Source organism: Triticum dicoccoides, chromosome 3A (genome assembly GCF_002162155.2).
Source record: "Triticum dicoccoides isolate Atlit2015 ecotype Zavitan chromosome 3A, WEW_v2.0, whole genome shotgun sequence".
Classification (NCBI taxonomy): Eukaryota; Viridiplantae; Streptophyta; class Magnoliopsida; order Poales; family Poaceae; genus Triticum; species Triticum dicoccoides.
Genome location: NC_041384.1, coordinates 754,015,789 through 754,040,969, shown reverse-complemented (window position 1 = coordinate 754,040,969; position 25,181 = coordinate 754,015,789). Strand labels below are relative to the sequence as shown.

General features: G+C 45.6%; 1 non-coding gene and 1 pseudogene across 1 annotated transcript; both read left to right on the top strand.

Annotated features, from left to right (window-relative positions):
* The first annotated feature begins 15,754 nt into the window (after positions 1–15,754).
* LOC119273283 lies at positions 15,755–20,950 on the top strand (annotated as a pseudogene).
* Positions 20,951–21,881: 931 nt separating this feature from the next.
* LOC119273823 lies at positions 21,882–22,013 on the top strand. Its single transcript, XR_005135005.1, has one exon. It is a non-coding gene; the product is annotated as a small nucleolar RNA SNORA57 (small nucleolar RNA).
* Positions 22,014–25,181: the final 3,168 nt, after the last annotated feature.

Sequence of the window (25,181 nt, the reverse complement as noted above, 5' to 3'; positions counted from 1 at the left end):
CAGGGCATGTTGTGATGTGATATGGTCAAGGCATGATGCTGAATTTTATTGTATGAGATGATCATGTTTTGTAACCGAGTTATCGGCAACTGGCAGGAGCCATATGGTTGTCGCTTTATTGTATGCAATGCAATCGCGATGTAATGCTTTACTTTATTACTAAACGGTAGTGATAGTCATGGAAGTATAAGATTGGCGAGACGACAACGATGCTACGATGGTGATCATGACGGTGCTTCGGAGATGGAGATCACAGGCACAAGATGATGATGGCCATATCATATCACTTATATTGATTGCATGTGATGTTTATCTTTTATGCATCTTATCTTGCTTTGATTGACGGTAGCATTATAAGATGATCTCTCACTAAATTATCAAGAAGTGTTCTCCCTGAGTATGCACCGTTGCGAAAGTTCTTCGTGCTGAGACACCACGTGATGATCGGGTGTGATAGGCTCTACATTCAAATACAACGGGTGCAAAACAGTTGCACACGTGGAATACTCAGGTTATACTTGACGAGCCAAGCATATACAGATATGGCCTCGGAACACGAAGACCGAAAGGTCGAGCGTGAATCATATAGTAGATATGATCAACATAATGATGTTCACCGATGAAACTACTCCATCTCACGTGATGATCGGACATGGTTTAGTTGATTTGGATCACGTGATCACTTAGAGGATTAGAGGGATGTCTATCTAAGTGGGAGTTCTTAAGTAATATGATTAATTGAACTTAAATTTATCATGAACTTAGTACCTGATAGTATGTTGCTTGTTTATGTTGATTGTAGATAGATGGCTCGTGCTGTTGTTCCGTTGAATTTTAATGCGTTCCTTGAGAAAGCAAAGTTGAAAGATGATGGTAGCAATTATACGGACTGGGTCCGTAACTTGAGGATTATCCTCATTGCTGCACAGAAGAATTACGTCCTGGAAGCACTGCTGGGTGCCAGGCCTGCTGCTGGAGCAACGCCAGATGTTATGAACGTCTGGCAGAGCAAAGCTGATGACTACTCGATAGTTCAGTGTGCCATGCTTTACGGCTTAGAATCGGGACTTCAACGACGTTTTGAACGTCTTGGAGCATATGAGATGTTCCAGGAGTTGAAGTTGATATTTCAAGCAAATGCCCGGATTGAGAGATATGAAGTCTCCAATAAGTTCTATAGCTGCAAGATGGAGGAGAACAGTTCTGTCAGTGAGCATATACTCAAAATGTCTGGGTATAATAATCACCTGATTCAATTGGGAGTTAATCTTCTAGATGATTGCGTCATTGACAGAATTCTCCAATCACTGCCACCAAGCTACAAGAGCTTCGTGATGAACTATAATATGCAAGGGATGAACAAGACTATTCCCGAGCTCTTCGCGATGCTGAAAGCTGCGGAGGTAGAAATCAAGAAAGAGCATCAAGTGTTGATGGTCAACAAGACCACTAGTTTCAAGAAAAAGGGCAAAGGAAAGAAGAAGGGGAACTTCAAGAAGAACAGCAAGCCAGTTGCTGCTCAAGAGAAGAAACCCAAGTCTGGACCTAAGCCTGAAACTGAGTGCTTCTACTGCAAGCAGACTGGTCACTGGAAGCGGAACTGCCCCAAGTATTTGGCGGATAAGAAGGATGGCAAAGTGAACAAAGGTATATGTAATATACATGTTATTGATGTGTACCTTACTAATGCTCGCAGTAGCACCTGGGTATTTGATACTGGTCCTGTTGCTAATATTTGCAACTCGAAACAGGGGCTACGGATTAAGCGAAGATTGGCTAAGGACGAGGTGACGATGCGCGTGGGAAACGGTTCCAAAGTCGATGTGATCGCGGTCGGCACGCTACCTCTACATCTACCTTCGGGATTAATATTAGACCTAAATAATTGTTATTTGGTGCCAGCGTTGAGCATGAACATTATATCTGGATCTTGTTTAATGCAAGACGGTTATTCATTTAAATCAGAGAATAATGGTTGTTCTATTTATATGAGTAATATCTTTTATGGTCATGCACCCTTGAAGAGTGGTCTATTCTTATTGAATCTCGATAGTAGTAATACACATATTCATAATGTTGAAGCCAAAAAATGCAGAGTTTATAATGAAAGTGCAACTTATTTGTGGCACTGTCGTTTAGGTCATATCGGTATAAAGCGCATGAAGAAACTCCATACTGATGGACTTTTGGAACCACTTGATTATGAATCACTTGGTACTTGCGAACCGTGCCTCATGGGCAAGATGACTAAAACACCGTTCTCCGGTACTATGGAGAGAGCAACAGATTTGTTGGAAATCATACATACCGATGTATGTGGTCCGATGAATAAAGAGGCTCATGGCGGATATCGTTATTTTCTCACCTTCACAGATGATTTAAGCAGATATGGGTATATCTTCTTAATGAAACATAAGTCTGAAACATTTGAAAAGTTCAAAGAATTTCAGAGTGAAGTTGAAAATCATCGTAACAAGAAAATAAAGTTTCTACGATCTGATCGTGGAGGAGAATATTTGAGTTACGAGTTTGGTGTACATTTGAAAAACTGTGGAATAGTTTCGCAACTCACGCCACCCGGAACACCACAGCGTAATGGTGTGTCCGAATGTCGTAATCGTACTTTACGGGATATGGTGCGATCTATGATGTCTCTTACTGATTTACCGCTATCGTTTTGGGGTTATGCTCTAGAGACGGCCGCATTCACGTTAAATAGGGCACCATCAAAATCCGTTGAGACGACGCCTTATGAACTGTGGTTTGGCAAGAAACCAAAGTTGTCGTTTCTTAAAGTTTGGGGCTGCGATGCTTATGTGAAAAAGCTTCAACCTGATAAGCTCGAACCCAAATCGGAGAAATGTGTCTTCATAGGATATCCAAAGGAAACTATTGGATACACCTTCTATCACAGATCCGAAGGCAAGACTTTTGTTGCTAAATTCGGAAACTTTCTTGAGAAGGAGTTTCTCTCGAAAGAAGTGAGTGGGAGGAAAGTAGAACTTGACGAGGTAACGGTACCTACTCCCTTGTTGGAAAGTAGTACATCACAGAAAATTGTTTCTGCGACACCTACACCAATAAGTGAGGAAGTTAATGATAATGATCATGAAACTTCAGAACAAGATACTACTGAACCTCGTAGATCAACCAGAGTAAGATCCGCACCAGAGTGGTACGGTAATCCAGTTCTGGAAGTCATGCTACTAGATCATGATTAACCTACGAACTATGAAGAAGCGATGGTGAGCCCAGATTCCGCAAAGTGGCTTGAAGCCATGAAATCTGAGATGGGATCCATGTATGAGAACAAAGTATGGACTTTGGTTGACTTGCCCGATGATCGGCAAGCAATTGAGAATAAATGGATCTTCAAGAAGAAGACTGACGCTGATGGTAATGTTACTGTCTACAAAGCTCGATTTGTCGCGAAAGGTTTTCGACAAGTTCAAGGGATTGACTACGATGAGACCTTCTCACCCGTAGCGATGCTTAAGTCCGTCCGAATCATGTTAGCGATTGCCGCATTTTATGATTATGAAATTTGGTAGATGGATGTCAAAACTGCATTCCTGAATGGATTTCTGGAAGAAGAGTTGTATATGATGCAACCGGAAGGTTTTGTCGATCCAAAGGGAGCTAACAAAGTGTGCAAGCTCCAGCGATCCATTTATGGACTGGTGCAAGCCTCTCGGAGTTGGAATAAACGTTTTGATAGTGTGATCAAAGCATTTGGTTTTATACAGACTTTCGGAGAAGCCTGTATTTACAAGAAAGTGAGTGGGAGCTCCGTAGCATTTCTGATATTATATGTGGATGACATATTGCTAATTGGAAATGATATAGAATTTCTGGATAGCATAAAGGGATACTTGAATAAAAGTTTTTCAATGAAAGACCTCGGTGAAGCTGCTTACATATTAGGCATTAACATCTATAGAGATAGATCAAGACGCTTAATTGGAATTTCACAAAGCACATACCTTGACAAAATTTTGAAGAAGTTCAAAATGGATCAAGCAAAGAAAGGGTTCTTGCCTGTGTTACAAGGTGTGAAATTGAGTAAGACTCAATGCCCGACCACTGCAGAAGGTAGAGAGAATATGAAAGATGTTCCCTATGCATCAGCCATAGGATCTATCATGTATGTAATGCTATGTACCAGACCTGATGTGTGCCTTGCTATAAGTTTAGCAGGGAGGTACCAAAGTAATCCAGGAATGGATCACTGGACAGCGGTCAAGAACATCCTGCAATACCTGAAAAGGACTAAGGATATGTTTCTCGTATATGGAGGTGACAAAGAGCTCACCGTAGAAGGTTACGTTGATGCAAGCTTTGACACTGATCCGGATGATTCTAAATCGCAAACCGGATACGTGTTTACATTAAACGGTGGAGCTATCAGTTGGTGCAGTTCTAAACAGAGCATCGTAGCGGGATCTACATGTGAAGCAGAGTACATAGCTGCTTCGGAAGCAGCGAACGAAAGGAGTCTGGATGAAGGAGTTCATATCCGATCTAGGTGTCATACCTAATGCATCGGGTCCAATGAAAATCTTTTGTGACAATACTGGTGCAATTGCCTTGGCAAAGGAATCCAGATTTCACAAAAGGACCAAACACATCAAGAGACGCTTCAACTCCATCTGGGATCTAGTCCAGGTGGGAGACATAGAAATTTGCAAGATACATATGGATCTGAATGTTGCAGACCCGTTGACTAAGCCTCTTCCACGAGCAAAACATGATCAGCACCAAAGCTCCATGGGTGTTAGAATCATTACAGTGTAATCTAGATTATTGACTCTAGTGCAAGTGGGAGACTGAAGGAAATATGCCCTAGAGGCAATAATAAAGTTATTATTTATTTCCTTATAATCATGATAAATGTTTATTATTCATGCTAGAATTGTATTAACCGGAAACATAATACATGTGTGAATACAGAGACAAACAAAGTGTCACTAGTATGCCTCTACTTGACTAGCTCGTTAATCAAAGATGGTTATGTTTCCTAACCATGAACAATGAGTTGTTATTTGATTAACGAGGTCACATCATTAGTTGAATGATCTGATTGACATGACCCATTCCATTAGCTTAGCACACGATCGTTTAGTATGTTGCTATTGCTTTCTTCATGACTTATACATGTTCCTATGACTATGAGATTATGCAACTCCCGTTTGCCGGAGGAACACATTGGGTTCTACCAAACTTCACAACGTAACTGGGTGATTATAAAGGAGCATTACAGGTGTCTCCGAAGGTAGATGTTGGGTTGGCGTATATCGAGATTAGGATTTGTCACTCCGATTGTCGGAGAGGTATCTCTGGGCCCTCTCGGTAATACACATCACATAAGCCTTGCAAGCATTACAACTAATATGTTAGTTGTGAGATGATGTATTACGGAACGAGTAAAGAGACTTGCTGGTAACGAGATTGAACTAGGTATTGGATACTGACGATCGAATCTCGGGCAAGTAACATACCGATGACAAAGGGAACAACGTATGTTGTTATGCGGTCTGACCGATAAAGATCTTCGTAGAATATGTAGGAGCCAATATGGGCATCCAGGTCCCGCTATTGGTTATTGACCGGAGACGTGTCTCGGTCATGTCTACATTGTTCTCGAACCCGTAGGGTCCGCACGCTTAAGGTTACGATGACAGTTATATTATGAGTTTATGCATTTTGATGTACCGAAGGTTGTTCGGAGTCCCGGATGTGATCATGGACATGACGAGGAGTCTCGAAATGGTCGAGACGTAAAGATTGATATATTGGAAGCCTATGTTTGGATATCGGATGTGTTCCGGGTGAAATCGGGATTTTACCGGAATACCGGGAGGGTTACCGGAACCCCCCGGGAGCTATATGGGCCATAGTGGGCCTTGGTGGAAAAGAGAAGAGGCTTCCCTAGATGGGCTGTGCGCCTCCCCCTTCTCGTAGTCCTATTAGGACTAGGAGAGGTGGCCGGCCCCCTCCTCCTCTTTTCCCCCTCTGCGAATCCTATTCCGACTAGGATTGGGGGGGGGGGGAATCCTACTCCTAGAGGGAGTAGGACTCTCCTGCGCCCTCCTCCTTGGCCGGCAAGCCTCCCCCCTCTACTCCTTTATATACGGAGGCAGGGGGCACCTCTAGACACACAAGTTGATCCACGTGATCTATTCCTTAGCCGTGTGCGGTGCCCCCTGCCACCATATACCTCGATAATACTGTAGCGGAGTTTAGGCGAAGCCCTACTGCTGTAGTACATCAAGATCGTCTCCACGCCTTCGTGCTGACGGAACTCTTCCCCGACACTTTGCTGGATCGGAGTCCGGGGATCGTCATCGAGCTGAACGTGTGCTCGAACTCGGAGGTGCCGTAGTTTCGGTGCTTGATCGGTTGGATCGTGAAGACGTACGACTACTTCCTCTACGTCGTGTCATCGCTTCCGCAGTCGGTCTGCGTTGGGTATGTAGACAACACTCTCCCCTCGTTGCTATGCATCACATGATCTTGCGTGTGCGTAGGAAAATTTTGAAATTACTACGAAACCCAACAGATGCTTCTAAGAAGCGAGCCAGAGATGCTACTCCTTGTTCCTCTACTCAAGTGACCAAGCAGCAGAAGTTTTGGCTTCCTCCTCCTCCGTTCCGTCAGCCGTATCAGCAGAAGAGCAACGGTGGCAGTGGTTCTTCCCACCCACCCAACCCTGGCTTTCAGAACAAGTCTTCGTCTCAACCTCCAAGATCGAGTGCTCCGTACCACCGTCCGCTTTCAGAGGTCACGTGCAACAAGTGCCAAGAAAAGGGTCACTATGCCAACAAGTGTTTCAACCAGAGGCGTCTTCCTCCTCCTCCTCCTGTGAGATCGGCAAGTACAGCTGTGGTCAAGCATAACCCCAAGCATGCCAAGGTCAACTTGATGAATGCAGCTCAGGCAGAGGATTCGTCAGATGTCATCATGGGTAACCTTCCTGTTAATGATATTCCTGCAAAAGTACTTTTTGATACTGGTGCATCGCATTCTTTCTTGTCATGCCCGTTTGCTTTGAAGCACGATGTTGATACTGAGATTATGCCCAAGGCCATGCAAGTTGTTTCTCCCGGCAAGCTTTTGACTTCGAGTTTGGTTGCTCCCGATATCTCTATCACGTTGGGTGACTACAAGTTTCTCTCTTCTCCGATGGTTCTTGGTAACTCGGATATTGATCTTATTCTCGGAATGGATTGGCTTTCTAAGCACAAGGCTCAGCTTGATTGTGCAGCCAGGCAGATTCAATTGACTCATTCGTCTGAGGATGTAATTATCTTTGCCGCTCGTGATGATACCATTCGTCTTTTTTCTCTCAATGAGAAGGGTGAACTGGATGCTATCTCACAAATTCCAGTCGTTTGCGAATATCAAGACGTCTTTCTAGAAGAGCTCCCAGGAATGCCTCTGCACGGGCCAGTTGAATTCGTTATTGATCTTGAGCCTGGCACGGAACCTGTGTGCAAACGTCCTTACAAGCTCGGACCTGAAGAGTTGAAGGAGCTGAAGAAACAACTCGATGAGAAAGAGAGAATGGGTCTCATACGGCCTAGTTCTTCTCCGTGGGGTTGTGGTGTTCTTTTTGTGAAGAAGAAGGATGGATCGGACCGACTTTGTGTTGATTACCGTCCATTGAACAAGAAGACCATCAAGAACAAATACCCACTTCCCAACATCAATGAGCTGTTTGAACAACTCAAAGGTGCCCAAGCATTCTCCAAGCTTGATCTCCGTATGGGCTATCATCAGATTCGTATCCGTGAGCAAGATATTCCCAAGACGGCTTTCAGAACAAGCTTTGGCTCATATGAATACACTGTCATGTCTTTTGGCCTCGTCAACGCTCCTCCGACGTTCTCTCGCATGATGAACTTCATCTTCAACGCCTACACCAATGACTTCGTTTTGGTCTATCTCGACGACATTCTGGTTTTCTCCAAGAACAAGGAAGATCATGCCAAACACTTGCGTTTGGTGCTTGATAAGCTCAGGGAACATCAGTTCTATGCCAAGTTCTCCAAGTGTGAATTTTGGCTCGATGAGGTTCTTTATCTTGGTCATATCATTTCTGCCAAGGGCATTGCCGTGAATCCTGAGAAGGTGTCTGCAATTGTCAATTGGGAACCTCCTCAGAACATGAAGCAACTCCGCAGTTTCCTCGGTCTCGCAAGCTATTGCAGAATATTCGTTGAAAACTTTTCTAAGATCGCTAAGCCTCTCTCCAATCTCCTTCAGAAGCACGTCAAGTACGTTTGGTCTCCGGAGTGAGATATTGCTTTCAACACTTTGAAAGAGAAGTTGATCACTGCTCCAGTTTTGACTCCGCCTGATGAATCCAAACCGTACGAGGTCTTTTGTGATGCCTCTCTCCAAGGTCTCGGCGCAATTTTGATGCAAGAGAAGAAAGTTGTTGCTTATACCTCTCGCCAATTGAAGCCTAATGAGAAGAACTACCCCACTCATGATCTCGAGTTGGCGGCAGTTGTGCATGCTCTGTTGACTTGGAGACATCTTCTATTGGGAAGAAAAGTGGATATTTTCACTGATCACAAGAGTCTCAAGTACATCTTCACTCAGCCTAATCTCAACCTCAGGCAAACTCGATGGGTCGAAATGATTCAAGAGTATAATCCGAGTATCGAGTATACTCCAGGCAAGGCCAATGTGATCGCTGACGCTTTGAGCAGAAAAGTGTATTGCAACAGTCTGATTCTTAAGCCTTATCAACCCGAGCTTTGTGAAGCTTTCCGCAAACTGAATCTGCAAGTTGTTCCTCAAGGTTTCCTCGCCAACCTTCAAGTCTCTCCTACCTTAGAAGACCAGATTCGCCAAGCCCAGCTTCTTGATGCTATGGTGAAAAAGGTGAAGATTGGGATTGCCAAGAGTCAGTCCAAGTACAAGTGCTACCGCCTTGATGACAAGGACACTCTCTTCTTCGAGGATCGAATTGTTGTACCCAAAGGTGAACTTCGTAAAGTGATCATGAACGAGGCTCACAATTCTCTCCTCTCCATCCACCCTGGGAGTATGAAGATGTATCAGGACCTCAAGCAAGCTTATTGGTGGACTCGAATGAAGCGCGAGATCGCTCAATTCGTGAATGAATGTGATGTCTGCAGAAGAGTGAAGGCAGAACACCAAAGGCCGGCAGGTCTCCTCCAACCTCTTGCCATTCCAGAATGGAAGTTTGACCACATTGAAATGGACTTCGTGACTGGGTTTCCAAAGTCCAAGTGTGGCAATGATGCTATATTCGTTGTCATCGACAAGCTCACCAAAGTGGCTCACTTTCTGCCTATCAAAGAGTTGATCACTGCAGCTCAATTGGCGGAACTCTATACCTCTCGAATTGTCTCTCTGCACGGTATTCCTCAAGTGATATCTTCAGACCGTGGCAGCATCTTTACCTCCAAGTTTTGGGATTCTTTTCAGAAGTCCATGGGCACCAACATCCGTTTCAGCACTGCTTTCCATCCTCAAACAAGAGGTCAAGTCGAGCGTGTCAACCAGATTCTTGAAGATATGCTCAGGGCTTGTGTGATCTCTTTCGGCATGAAGTGGGAGGATTGTCTTCCTTATGCTGAATTCTCCTACAATAACAGTTTTCAAGCAAGTTCGGGCAAGGCCCCATTTGAAATTCTGTATGGCAGGAAGTATCGTACCCCTCTCAACTGGTCTGAAACCGGTGAACGTCAGCTGCTGGGTAATGACTTAATCACAGAGGCAGAAGAAATGTGCAAAGTCATTCGTGATAACCTCAAAGCAGCCCAATCCCGCCAGAAGAGCTACTATGATAGTAAGCACCGTGATTTGGCTTTCGAGATCGGAGATCATGTTTACCTCCGCGTCTCTCCTATGAAGGGTACTCGTCGCTTCGGTATCAAAGGGAAGCTTGCCCCTAGAAATGCAGGACCTTTCAAGATTATCAACAAGAGAGGCGACCTCGCCTATCAACTCGAGCTTCCTTCAAACTTTGCAAATGTTCATGATGTGTTCCATGTCTCTCAGCTTTGAAAGTGCTTCAAGACTCCTGACCGCACAGTCAACTTCGAGGACATTGAGCTCCAAGAAGATCTCTCTTATCGTGAGCACCCAGTTGCTATTCTTGAAGAGACTGAACGAAAGACTCGCAACAAGTCAATCAAATTTCTCAAAGTCAAATGGTCACACCATTCCGACGGTGAAGCTACCTGGGAATGCGAGGATCACCTCCGTTCTGAGTACCCAGCGTTCTTTTAGTCCTAGATCTCGGGACGAGATCCTTTCGTAGTGGTGGAGTGTTGTAACGCCCCAGATATAACTTTCCCAATTTGTACTCCAACTCTTGCGGTTTCCGGCGTTAAGTTATATTTATTTCTTGGGTTCGGGTCTCTGTCTCTGTGTGTTGTTTTCGTTTTCATGCATCTCATATCATGTCATCATGCGCATTGCATTTGCATACGTGTTCATCTCATGCATTCGAGCTTTTTCCCCGCTGTCCGTTTTGCATTCCGGCGCTTCGTTCTCCTCCGGTGGTCATTTCTAGCTTTCTTTCGTGTGTGGGGATTAAACATTTCCAGATTGGACCGAGACTTGCCAAGCGGCCTTGGTTTACTACCGGTAGACCGCCTGTCAAGTTTCGTACCATTTGGACTTCGTTTGATACTCCAACGGTTAACCAAGGGACCGAAAAGGCATCGTGTGTGTTGCAGCCCAACACCCCTCCAATTTGGCCCAAAACCCACCAAACATTGCTCCATCATCTAGAGCGTTTGATCACGAATGCGTGGCCGAAAACCGCACCTCATTTGGACTCTCCTACCTCCACTTATGCCTATAAATAGCCCCCTCCATTTTCGGATCTCCTCCCCCATGAAACCCTAAAGAATCGCCCCGCGCCGCGCCGGACACGTCCGCCGGCGCCGGACGCGTCCGCTTCGCCCCACCGCCGCCACGTGGCGCGCCCCCACTGGCCCGGCCGCATCGCCCCGCCGCCGGCCCGAAGGCGCCGCCACCCATGCCCGCTCGCCGTCTCGAAGGCGCCGCCGCCCGGCTCGCCCTCGCCTGCCGCACCGGTCGCCGCGTCCCTTGCCAGCGTCGGCGACCGCCCGCGCCGCCTCGCCGCTCCGGCGGGCCACCGCCACCGTTCGCGCTCGCCGGCGCCGCCGCACCTCGCCGCGCCCACCGGATCCGGCCGCCTCCTCGCCGGCCCCGGCCTCTCCCCGCTGCTCCGGCCTCCTCCCTCGACTCCGGTGAACAACTCCGACGACCTCGGGAGGCGTGCATGAACAGTACCCCGATCTGGATCTAGATCTGGAAAATATCTCCTCGGTTGACTTTTCGCTCCCGAACCCTAATTTTTTGTGCATACTTTGACCTGCCATATCTCCGCATCCGTAGGTCCGACGAGTACATCATTTCATTCCATTGCATCATTTTCATTTGAGTTCATCTTGATGCCGGAAATGCTGCTAGAAGGAGGCTTCGTGAGTTAATTGTCAGATCTGCTAGTTCATCTTAGACTTTTGTCATTTTTGCCATGATTATTGTGTGCATGATATGCCTGTGAGTCCTTCATATGTTTTGTTAAGCATCTTGTTATCTTTCTAGAGGTGCAACCCATGCATTTTTAGGATGTGTGTGGTGACTTGTGCAAGCTTGCAAAGAGAGGCACCCGGTAAATCTGTTTTCAGGGACTTGGTAGTTTTCACTAAGTCTGGGATTATTTAGTTCTTGATGCCATATGTTCGTGCTGTTTTCTAGTGATCCGTGCCTCTTTTGAGGATGATCAGTAAAGGAGTTTTGTTAATCTTGTTATGCTTTATCCATCCATGCCTTTACTTGCAATTATGGAGCATCCTAGATTGACTCAATCGAGCTCTACTTTTGCTTCGCTGTGAATCTGGGCAGATCGTCAACTCGTTTGCGATTTTGCCGATGCTATTGTAGTTGATCCGTGCATGCTATGCCATTGTTCTTGCCATGTCTAGCTAGAATTTTGTGCCTTCTTAATGGGTATATGCTTGCCTTGCCATTACTTGCACTGTAGTGAGTGCATCGAGCTCGTTTACATGCCTTCGTGAGTTATACTTCAGCATGTCTCAGTTTTCACTAAGTCTGAAAACTGATTGTGTTTGAGCTATGTTCGTGTGCTTGTTAGTATATTTTGTGATCCCTTTTGGCCCCAGGTCACTTTGGGTCTTTTGTTAAGCTTGTTGAGTAGCTCCATGCCATGTTCTTCTTTGTCTTAATCAGGTCACGTATCATGTTGTTTTGCTGCTCCTAAGAGGGCTTCATGATCTGAAATTTCAGACAAGTGTTAATTTCAGTAAGTCTGAAATCTGTTTTGCATTTGCGTTTTTGCCATGCTTGTTTGATCCTCATAATGGATGAATTGGCCGTGGCTCAGTACTAGTCTTTTGTTAAGCATCTTGTGTGCATCCCTGCCATGTATTTTGTTGTCATGTTTGGGTGCTGTAGCATGTTCATTTCATTGCATTTAGATGCCTACTTGCTGTAAATCGCAGACCGGTGTCATTCTTAAATCGCTTGCCATTTCCAAACCGTAACTCCGATTCCGGCGTTCTTTATATCGTTTTCAAGCGATTTCATCCCCTCTTTACAGTGGCACACTTGGTTTTCCAAGTTGAGGCCAGGTTCATGCATTTCCTGTCACATCTTGCATTTTGCATCCCGCATCGCATCCCGCATCGCATACCATCATTGCATCTTATTGTTTGAGCTTGCACGTGGTTGATTGTATCCTTGTTGCTTGTTTGTCTTGTTTGGGTAGAGCCGGGAGACGAGTTCGCTAACGAGGAGCCCGTTGAGTTTGCTTTTGAGGATCCAGTCAACTCTGACAGCTTTGCAGGCAAGATGATCATACCCTCGAAATCACTACTATCTTTGCTATGCTAGTTTGCTCGCTCTTGATATGCCAATGCTACGATGCCTACCATTTGCTTGTCAGCCTCCCAATTGCCATGTCAAACCTCTAACCCACCATGTCCTAGCAAACCGTTGATTGGCTATGTTACCGCTTTGCTCAGCCCCTCTTATAGCGTTGCTAGTTGCAGGTGAAGATTGGAGGCCGTTCCTTGTTGGAACATTTACTTATTTGTTGGGATATCATTATATTGCTATGTTATCTTAATGCATCTATATACTTGGTAAAGGGTGGAAGGCTCGGCCTCTCGCGTAGTGTTTTGTTCCACTCTTGCCGCCCTAGTTTCCGTCATATCAGTATTATGTTCCCGGATTTTGCGTTGCTTACACGGTTGGGCTATAATGGGAACCCCTTGATAGTTCGCCTTGATTAAAGCTTTTCCAGCAATGCCCAACATTGGTTTTACCATTTGCCACCTAGCCTCTTTTTCCCTTGGGTTTCCGGAGCCCGAGGGTCATCTTTATTTTAGCCCCCCACGGGCGAGTGCTCCTCTGAGTGTTGGTCCGACCGAGTAGACTGCGGGGCCACCTCGGGGCAACTTGAGGGTTGGTTTTACTCGTAGGATGTCTCATCTGAGTGTGCCCTGAGAACGAGATATGTGCAGCTCCTATCGGGATTTGTCTGCACATTCGGGCGGTGTTGCTGGACTTGTTTTAACCTGTCGAATCGTCTTGTTGTACCGGGATACCGAGTCTGATCGGAACGTCTCGGGTGGAGGTCTATTCCTTCATTGACCGTGAGAGCTTGTCATGGGCTAAGTTGGGACTCCCCTGCAGGGATTGAACTTCCGAAAGCCGTGCCCGCGGTTATGGGAAGATGGGAATTTGTTAATGTCCGGTTGTAGATAACTTAAACATAAACTTAATTAAAATGAATCAACCGTGTGTTACCGTGATGGCCCCTTCTCGGCGGAGTCCGGGAAGTGGACACGGTGTTGGAGTTATGCTTGCGCAGGTTGTTCCTCTAGATTCTCGCTCGCACTTTGCCTCCTCTTCTCGCTCTCTTTTGCGTATAAGTTAGCCACCATATATGCTAGTCGCTTGCTGCAGCTCCACATATATGTCTTACCCCTTCCTATAAGCTTAAATAGTCTTGATCGCGAGGGTGCGAGATTGCTGAGTCCATGTGGCTCACAGATACTATAACTCCAGATGCAGGTCCAGGTGATTCCGCTCCAGGTGACGAGTATGAGCTCAAGTGGGAGTTCGACGAGGACTCTCAGTATTACTACGTGTCTTTTCCTGATGATCAGTAGTGGTGCCTAGTTGGGGTTCGATCGGGCCGTGTCGCATGTTGGGTTTTCTTCTATTTTGGTGCCGTAGTCGGGCCATGAGTGTTTTGGATGATGTATGTTATTTATGTACTTTGATGTGACGTGATGATGTATGTTATTTATGTACTTTGATCTCCCCTTTATTACTTATATTACATGGGATGTTGTGATGATTGCCTAACTTGCGACATTGCTTTCAATGCGGTTATGTCTCTAAGTCGTGCCTCGACACGTGGGAGCTATAGCCGCATCGAGCGCGTTTCAGCTCATCTCGCCCATGGTGCCGCAGGACTGAGCTCACCTCGCGCTCGGTGCTGCAAGACAGGTCGATGGAAGCCAGTGGTGGCCGGCCTTTTGGGTCTCGGCGCTGGGGGCCGCCCAGGGGTGCGAAAGGTGGGACCTTTCCACTCACTCGTCTTGGATGTTGGGGTGGTGGCCCTTGTGGTGGTAGCGCGGTCCTCATGGGCAGTGGCCGTGGCTTGGTGCTGCCCGGTAGCCATGGTCGTGTCGGCGGCATGGTGGCCCGGGTGTGGCATCCGGCGGCGGTGAGTGTTGGCCATGGTAAAAACATGTTCTTCTCAGGACGGCCTGCGGTGGCGAATCTCGTTCCCTTCTTGAAGGCTTCGTCGCGGCTCTCACTGCCCGTCATGCGGCTCCTGGGGAAACTCTGATCTTCGGATCGGGTGGTGGCGGTACTCCGGTGTCGTATCCTTCCTGAAGGCGCCGCTTTAGAGCCCACGGTTCGTCGTATGTGGCTTCATCTCTTCGTGATAGTGCTAGGGGTGGTGTTGCTGCGCTCCGCGCCTTTGTATCCTGCCTTGGGTGTGTGCGTGTGTTGTGGTGATGTGCATTTGTAATTGTAGTGGACTTTAGTTACTCTTGCTTTGCTCTGTTAGCTTATCGAAATTTTTTGTTACCCCTCAACAATGTGTTACTTCTTAATGTTGGTGATGGTTTCAGTTATTGTCACCTAGCTCGGTTGGACTGAAGATATGCTAGCCATCTTCCGTTGTTGACGAGCAAGAGATGGCATTCGCAACAGTTTGCATGGAACGGTTCCATTCTACCGATGGCGTACCTACTGTTGGCGAGTTTCAAGCGTGGTTCCCTTTTTCATGTTGTAGCATGCTCATATTTTTCCTTTCTATGTTGGTAATGCCTTTATTGTCTAGAGCAAACATTTGGAAACCCAGAAAATCCACAAGCAAATTTTGTAACGTGGTTTATCAGGAACAGGCATAGATTAGCCCCTTTAATAGGGAAACCGACTTGTTGAGGTCTTCCTGCAGCACGACTTACGAGGTTACGGGCTGACAGTCATGGTCTTCTACTTTACATCTCATCTAATTGTACGAAGCATCCCCTTTCACATGCCAACAAAGCACACCACACATCAACGCCAGCTGTAACCATTGATATATATGCATTAGGGAGGCAGTCATGAAAGTGGTACCTAGAAGAGAAGCCACTGCTGCCTGACTTGAATTTCTCTAGTGCAAGGTGTAGTATAGAACTGTAGATCGATCATGGGCATCTTCCCGATGATCTTCTATCTATTGGTATTCGGGTCACAAGCATCTGGAGTTGTAACAAGCCAGCAAAGCCCTGAGGGGAACAGGCCGCAACCATCACGTGCCCGTGGCACACTTGATGGCTGCCCGACGAGCTGCGGCAACCTGAGCTTCGCATATCCCTTCGGCATTGGATCCAGGTGCTCCCGAGGGCCTGACTTCAACCTCACTTGCCATGACACCACTCAGCCCCCCAGGCTCTTCTTGCACGACGGCATCACCGAGGTGATCGAATTCAACGATCTTCTTTCTCTTTTTAACATTATCGATGCTTCCTTCTTGCATACCATCCACATGAAATCTGGTGTCAGTGTCTACAAATATTCTTTGAAACCACCTGGCGGTCCTTCTCTCTTAAGTCCATTGTTCTAAACATTACCAGCTGTGACATGGAGGTATACTATGTCGTAGACAATGCCACCATGCTGAAATGCCGCACTACTTGTCTGGATCCAAGAACCCCAGAGATGGTGGCTATGCACAACTGTAAAAATACATTCGGATGCTGCCGTGTTAATGGTGATGGTAACGTCAGTTTTCAGTTCAAATTTGGTTACAACCACGGCAAAAGCAACATTGATGCACGCTTTAACCGGAGCTCCCATCTGTGGGATAGAATCAGCATAACTAGTGATGGGCCGAGTGGCTTTCGGCTACAGTGGCAGATAGTTGACCAAGCCAACTGTGTTACTGCCAAGCAAAAAAGGAAAAGCTATATGCCTGTATAGGCGAGTATGCTGAGTGCATAGACAATAGCAGGTTTGAATGTGACGTCAAAGATGCCGAGTGCATTGACAGAAGCGATGGCTACAGCTGCAAATGGAGGACGGCCTATACAGTACAGCAACCCCTACATTCGAGAGGGTTGCTCCAATGATAAAGGTGAATTCTCTTTTCCTAATCGAGACCAAACATACATATGTTGTTAAGTATTTTCGGTATTGATACATGCTAATCTTTTACTTGTCAAATTAGGATATAATCCAATTCCGAGCAGGGCTAATTGTATACGTTCGTGTAGTAACATTAGTGTGCAATTCCCGTTCGGCTTCGAAGAGGGTTGATTTGCCAGGGAAGAGTTTCACCTCAACTGCACAAATATGACATCATCAGCTGCCCTGATCATGTTGGACTTGTGGGAGAAACAGGTCATTGACATAAATGTTGACGAAGGGACCATTAATGGCACCATTCTTGACGAAAAATATGCAAACTCCATGTTTTTATCAGAGCCTAACAGACTTTTCTCTACATATGGGTTATTTTTCTCTATGAAATGGGTTGTTGCTAATCTAAGTTGCGCAGAGGCCCAACGGAATAAATCTGGATATGCTTGTGTGAGTATGAACTGCAAGTGTATGGGAGTAAGAGCTCAAGGGGTTTATTCTGGTTACCGCTGCAAATGCTTAGATGGCTTCCAAGGAAATCCATACATCCAAACTGGCTGTCAAGGTATCTCCCCCCTGCCACCCCTTCCCTGTACACTGGAATGTTCAAAACTGTGTGATGTACCAGCTATGTTAAGTACACCAATGCCGCTGGAGAAAAATGTACTGCTGTTAACTTTGCTCACAAATATCTGTTAGCTTCCTAAAAGAAAACTGTACAAATGTATAAAAACGTTTGCTAATTTAGAAATTTGCTTGTTACTATTAGACAGTGATTTTTTTGCTACTTCTACTTTGTTTTGTCATTCATGTAGGCTTCATTTAATTGACTGACTTACTCTTTCATGTTAACTAAATGATGACTATAACCTTCCGGATTGCATTTAATAGATTTTGTCGACGCATCTTAATAAGGATCTTGTTAATTTCAGATGTCAATGAATGCCTTCAACAGGACAGTTGTAAAGGAATCTGCCATAATACCGCAGGAAGCTTCTATTGTAATAGTTGTCCTCGCAAGACCGAGTATGATCCATCAAAGATGCAGTGTACTCGGATAAAACAACAGTCTCTACTCTTAGGTAAGACTATATTGTTGTTACATTTATGATAGACAGGACAGAATAGAAAACTTAAAAGAGCTTAATGCCTGCAGGTATAATTATTGGGTTGTTTTGTGGTTTCGGTGTTCTACTTCTGAGCTTCAGTGCAACACTTTTCACGCGTAGATGGAAAGTAGATGTTGAAAAGCAACTACGGAGGAACTATTTCCGAAAGAACCAAGGTCTTCTCCTAGAAACATTACTATCATCTGATGAAAGTGCAAATGAGAATACAAAGATTTTCTCGTTAGAAGAGCTAGAGAAGGCAACAAACAACTTTGATCCTACACGTATCATTGGACGTGGGGGCCATGGCATGGTTTACAAAGGCATATTGTCTGATCAGCATGTTGTTGCAGTAAAAAGGTCTAAGGTCATCGAGCAGTCTGAGATCAGTCAATTCATCAATGAGGTCGCAGTCCTTACTCAGATAAACCACAAAAATATTGTCAAGCTCTTTGGATGTTGTCTCGAAACCGAGGTTCCACTGCTGGTGTATGATTATGTATCCAGTGGCTCACTCTCTGAAGTTCTTCATGCAGATGCAAGTGATGGTTTTTTCTTATCTTGGGGTGATTACTTGAGGATTTCCTTGGAAATAGCAGGAGCTCTGTCTTATCTTCACTGTTCAGCTTCAATATCAGTCTTCCATCGTGACGTGAAATCCTCAAATATACTCTTGGATGTGAACTACACAGCAAAAGTGTCAGATTTTGGCGCATCCAGATTGGTTCCGATCAATCAAACGCACATTGTCACGAATGTGCAGGGTACATTTGGGTACTTAGATCCAGAGTATCTCCATACCAGGCAGTTAAACGGGAAGAGTGACGTGTACGGTTTTGGTGTGGTACTGGTGGAGTTGCTTCTGAGAATGAAGCCTGTTTTCACAAGTGAATCAGGCACAATCAAGAGCTTGTCAAACTATTTTCTGCTGGAGTTCAACGAGGGGAGAATCACAAGCATTGTTAATTCCATTGTTTTAAATAGCCCGCTATAGCTCCGCTATAGCACGCTATAGCGTTTACAAAAGGTCTTGCGCTAAGAGACTTTGGTCCAAATAAATGAGCAAACATTTTAAATAGCGCGCTATAGCTCCGCTATAGCACGCTATAGCATTTGGAGGAGGTCCATCGCTAAGATGCTTAGCGCGCTATTTAAAACTATGGTTAATTCTCAGGTCCTTGAGGAGGCAACTGAGGAAGAGATCAACAGTGTCGCCTCTTTGGCAGAGCGGTGCTTGAGGCTACACGGCGAAGAAAGACCAACCATGAAACAGGTTGAGACAGAACTGCAGACTCTACGGACATAACGGATGAACTCATCTCAGCATGATCTGAGAAATGGAGAACAGATGCAACCAAGGTCGTTAACTCGAATGAGTAGATCTGCTCGGCAATTGTCCGCACAGCCAAGAGGTAGCCAACGACGCTATAGCTTGGAGGCAGAGTTCTTGTCATCTGCTAGCCTACCACGTTAGATGAGGCTATTGAGCTTATAATAATAATGGATAATTTGTTTCCCTCTTTTGTTAAATTTTGCTATAACCTGTATTACAGGGTAGTTAGATTGGTACTGTAATAAGTCATGATTTCAGGCATCATGGTTGTATCAGTTTCTCGGTTGGAATTATGCTTGGTGATATATGCAGAATTCTCATTTTGTTACGCTGAGATGTGTAGTGAATTGCTGTCATATGCAGTGTGTTGCTGACACGTCTATAAGAGATGTAGTGGATTATATTAGCAATGATTTTGAGCACTCATGTTGTCTTGTCGTTGCCACCATTAGTACATTCCTGTGTTTTCTCGGCACTTTTTTTAATACAAATATATGGTTCAAGTTGTTTCTCTCGGCGCAAATATGACAGGCATTCAGATACATGTTCAGCAAACAGAAGGTGGCTAGGTGCAAATATGAAGGAGAATGCACATTCAATTTTACATGATATATGAAAGTGTCTAGGTGGAACTCTAAAGGTGTTGGTTGTTGTAGTTTTCCCATCTATATATGACACTTTTCACCTGAAATTTGTCTACCGCCGGAGCACGCTCAAGCCAGATCTCTCGATTGTGGGATAGAATCAGCATAATGGACAGTGGTGGTGCCACTGATCGGCCCAACTGTGCTGGCCTTGCGAAACAGGACTCTCTGCATCGTTGAAAGAGGAGGCCTTCAAAGATTTGGATGCATATATAAAAATCATGAGATTGAGCAGCATGGGAACAATCTCAGGCATTAGCAAATCTTCAGTTCTGATGAATCCAGAGGACAATTTACAGGTGAACCAAAGGAGTCAATATGTACAGGTTCTCATTTCCTATTATGTCGTGTACTTGAATCTGTATCTTTAGTTCATCTCCAGTGTTCTTTTTTTTTAGTAACAGATACAATTGGGTATGTATCCATTTACTGTTAGTTAGCTCAGTCAGAAGCCATCAGTTAGCTTATCTTCCACTATTGACACTCAATATTGCCGTCGGAATAGGATTGCATTCACAGTTTCACACCTGATTCCGTGTTGCAGCTCTGCATTCTTCTGATGCCCCCAGCTGGTGAGTTTCTTGTGTGTTTGCTATTTGCATGCTGTAATTTTGTGTGTTCATGGATTTCCATTAGTTCTCACGGCAAGGCTTTGGTCGATTTACACTCTGAGTTGGCATGAATGTTAGTGATTCGATTTGTTTCACTGTGTCACGCAAACCTTAGGAAACCCCACAAAATCCACAAGTCAAATATGCATAACCTCTAGATGCTGTCATGTTGATGTGGACGGTGATGACAGTTTTCAGTTTAGATTTGTCTACAACCACAGCAAAAGCAACATTGATGCATGCTATAAACCTCTCACGTGTGGCATAACCGCATAACTAGTGATGGCCCGGGGGCTTTCTACTATTTTGGCAGATAGTTGATCAACCAACCTGCTTCGCCGCCAAGCAACACATTGCATTGACAGTACAAGCAATTTATGTGTGTTGACGTATAAATTACTGCCTAATTTCTTCCACCAGATCGGTCTTTTGGTTGCATTGGCTATAGCATGCACTTCTACATGGTATCGGAGCCAAGAGGTCTTGAGTTCAAGATGCGGCTGGCACAATTAAATTGCAGGTCTTGATTTCAAGATGCGGCTGGCACAATTAAATTGCAGATCTTGAGTTCAAGACCCGGCTGTCGCAATTAAATTGCAGCCCACTATCGGTCCACATTTAGGCCCGAGGGAGCCACATATAAGGGGAATTGTTGACGTATAAATGTATTGCCTAGTCTCTTCCATCAGATCGGTATTTTCGTTGCATTGGCTACAGCATGCACTTCTACAATGTGACATCCTAATCAGTTTGCGAAAAGTACAATGTTTTAAGGTATTTGAGAAGCTTCCGTCTCCCCGACTCTTCATAAAGTTTGGAAATGTGAAAACCATTTACAGAAATGTCCAACATCGTCGAAGTGCCGAATATGAGGCACAAATATGTTGTCATATGTCGGTCTTGCACATGCCACTGTAGCATGGTAGAAGAGGTGGAGCATAGTTGTTTGGATAGAAAAAGATAGACCTTCATGTTATATTTGGGCGAGTGTGTCTATTCTTTGTTGCATGGCACATGTATTTTACTAGTTTATAGAATATGATAGTGTGGGCTGCCCACATATGAACCAAAAGAAACGAGTATACACCACATAAATCCATACATGAACAGGATCACATATTTACCATGAATAACAAAGGTGTTGGCTCTTTGAATTACAGCCATTCTATGTCGCCCAGCTTTTGCATGATCTCACCAATTCTTGGCCTCTCATCTTTGTTAAAAGTCACACATTTCCGGGCTATTTCAATGCATCTCTGTACTTCTGGGCCATCCACGCTATAGATGCATGCCACTAGAAAGTTCAAGCATACAGTAAGCATAACAGTTCCCATATGTTCACTAGTAGGAAAAGGGGCTTTCGTTCGGGTCTGGCCAGCCCATTAGTCCCTGTTCTGCCACGAACCGGGACCAATGGAGGCATTTGTCCCGGTTCGAGAGCCCAGGGGGGCGGCCGGGGCCTCGTGGGCATTGGTACCGGTTCATCTGGGCCCATTTGTCCCGGTTCTTGGCACGAACCGGGACCAATGGGCCTCGCTCCTGGCCCACAACCATCGGTCCCGGTTCGTGGCAGGAACCGGGACAGAAGGAAGGCCTTTAGTCCCGGTTCCATCCACGAACCGGAACAAATGAGTTGCCTATATATATACCCCATCGCCGGCGAGTAGAGCACTCCACAGTGCTCTGTTTTTAGCTGGCCGGCGAGGGGGAGGGCATTGGGTGCTCTAGCTCACCTCCTATGCACATGAGGTGTTCGATGAAATGCCCGAGCCACACTAGTTAAGCTTTCTCCTCTCGAAGCTCGACCGCCGAGCTCCATTTTTCCCGAGATTTGTTTAGGTTTATATTAGCGGTCTGTCACACCCCGTCCCCGTCTTCACCGGCGTCGATCGCCCGCGCCGGTCTCGTCGCCGGGACCACCGTGGTGAGCCTCTTGTTCTTATCTTCTTTTTGGAAAAAAAATTCTTACTTTACATAGATACTTGTCTAATTTTCTTTCTTTTGATACACATAATTATATATAATGCACGCAGATGAACCGGCAATGGATGTACGGTGACAGACACACCTCCGAGTACATTAAGGGCGTGCATAATTTTCTCGAAGTGGCTGAGGCAAACAAGCAGAATGGTTCTATGTGCTGTCCATGCCCTAGCTGTGGGAATACGAGGTCTTACTCTGACTCAAAAACCCTTCACACCCACCTGCTTTATAAGGGTTTCATGCCACACTATAATGTTTGGACCAAGCACGGAGAAATAGGGGTTATGATGGAAGACAACAAAGAAGAAGAGGACGATGACAACTATGTGCCCCCTGAATACGGTGATGCTGCAACGGTGGAAGCTGCTGAAGATCAAGAGGAACCAGACGATGTGCCCGATGATGATCTCCGCCGGGTCATTGTTGATGCAAGGGAAAAGTGCAAAAGTGAAAAGGAGAAGCTGAAGTTCGATCGCATGTTAGAGGATCACAAAAAAGGGTTGTACCCCAATTGCGAAGATGGCAACACAAAGCTCGGTACCATACTGGAATTGCCGCAGTGGAAGGCAGAGAATGCTATTCCTGACAAAGGATTTGAGAAGCTACTGAAAATATTGAAGAAGAAGCTTCCAAAGGATAACGAATTGCCCGACAGTACGTACGCAGCAAAGAAGGTCGTATGCCCTCTAGGATTGGAGGTGGAGAATATACATGCATGCCCTAATGACTGCATCCTCTACCGCGGTGCGTACAAGGATTTGAACGCATGCCCGGTATGCGGTGCATTGCGGTATAAGATCAGACGAGATGACCCTGGTGATGTTGACGGCGAGCCCCGCGGGAAGAGGTTTCCTGCGAAGGTGATGTGGTATGCTCCTATAATACCACGGTTGAAACGACTGTTCAGAAACAAAGAGCATGCCAAGTTGATGTGATGGCACAGTGAGGACCGTAAGAAAGACGAGAAGTTGAGAGCACCCGCTGATGGGTTGCAGTGGAGAAGAATCAAGAGAAAGTATTGGGCTGAGTTTGCAGGTGACCAAAGGAATGTATGGTTTGCTTTAAGCGCGGATGGCATTAATCCTTTCAGGGAGCAGAGCAGCAATCACAGCACCTGGCCCATGACTCTATGTATGTATAACCTTCCTTCTTGGATGTGCATGAAGGGAAGTTCATTATGATGCCAATTCTCATCCAAGGCCCTAAGCAACCCGGCAATGACATTGATGTGTATCTAAGGCCATTAGTTGAAGAACTTTTATAGCTGTGGAATGGAAATGGTGTACGTGCGTGGGATGAGCACAAACAGGACGAATTTAACCTGCATGCGTTGCTATTTGTAACCATCAACGTTTGGCCCGCTCTCAGTAACCTTTTAGGACAAACAAACAAGGGATACCATGCATGCACGCACAGTTTAACTGACACCGAAAGTATATACCTGGACAGATGCAGGAAGAATGTGTACCTGGGCCATCGTCGATTTCTCCTGACCAACCATCAATGTCGAAAGAAAGGCAAGCATTTCAAAGGCGAGGCAGATCACCAGAAGAAGCCCGCCATGAGTACCGGTGATCACGTACTTGCTATGGTCTCTGATTTACACATAATCTTTGGAAAGGGTCCCGGCGGACTAGCTGTTCCGAATGACGCTGAGGGGCACGCACCCATGCGAAAGAAGAAATCTATATTTTAGGACCTACCCTACTGGAAAGACCTAGAGGTACGCTCTTCAATCGACGTGATGCACGTGACGAAGAACCTTTGTGTGAACCTGTTAGGCTTCTTGGGAGTGTATGGAAAGACAAAAGATACACCTGAGGCACAGGAGGACCTGCAACGTTTGCACGAAAAAGACGGCATGCCTCCAAAGCAGTATGAAGGTCCTGCCAGCTACGCTCTTACCAAAGAAGAGAAGAAAATCTTTTTTGAATGCCGGCTCAGTATGAAGATCCCGACTGGCTTTCGTCGAATATAAAGGGAATAATAAATATTCCAGAGAAAAAGTTCCAGAACCTAAAGTCTCATGACTGCCACGTGATTATGACGCAACTGCTTCCGGTTGCATTGAGGGGGCTTCTACCGAAAAATGTCTGATTAGCCATTGTGAAGCTATGTGCATTCCTCAATGCAATTTCTCAAAAGGTGATCGATCCAGAAATCATACCAAGGCTAAGGAGTGATGTGGTGCAATGTCTTGTCAGTTGCGAGCTAGTGTTCCCACCATCCTTCTTCAATATCACGACGCACGTCCTAGTTCATCTAGTCGACGAGATTGTTATTCTGGGCCCCGTATTTCTACACAATATGTTCCCCTTTGAGAGGTTCATGGGAGTCCTAAAGAAATATGTCCGTAACCGTGCTAGGCCAGAAGGAAGCATCTCCATGGGCCATCAAACAGAGGATGTCATTGGGTTTTGTGTTGACTTCATTCCTGGCCTTAAGAAGATAGGTCTCCCTAAATCACGGTATGACGGGAGACTGACTGGAAAAGGCAGGCTAGGAGCGGACTCAATAATATGCAGGGACGGGCATTCTTGGTCTCAAGCACACTACACAGTTCTACATAACTCTACCTTGGTGACCCCGTATGTTGATGAACACAAGAACAGTCTGCGCTCCAAACACCCGGAGCAGTGTGACGACTGGATTACATGTGAACACATCAGGACTTCACTACTAGGGAAAACCTTATACACAGAACTTTAGCAGTAGCGAGGGTCAAAAAAGCAGGCTGGTGCTAAGTAGCAGTAGCGCGTCTGCGCAAACCGCGCTGCAGATAAAGTCCTAGCAGTAGCACGTCTTCTTCTAAACA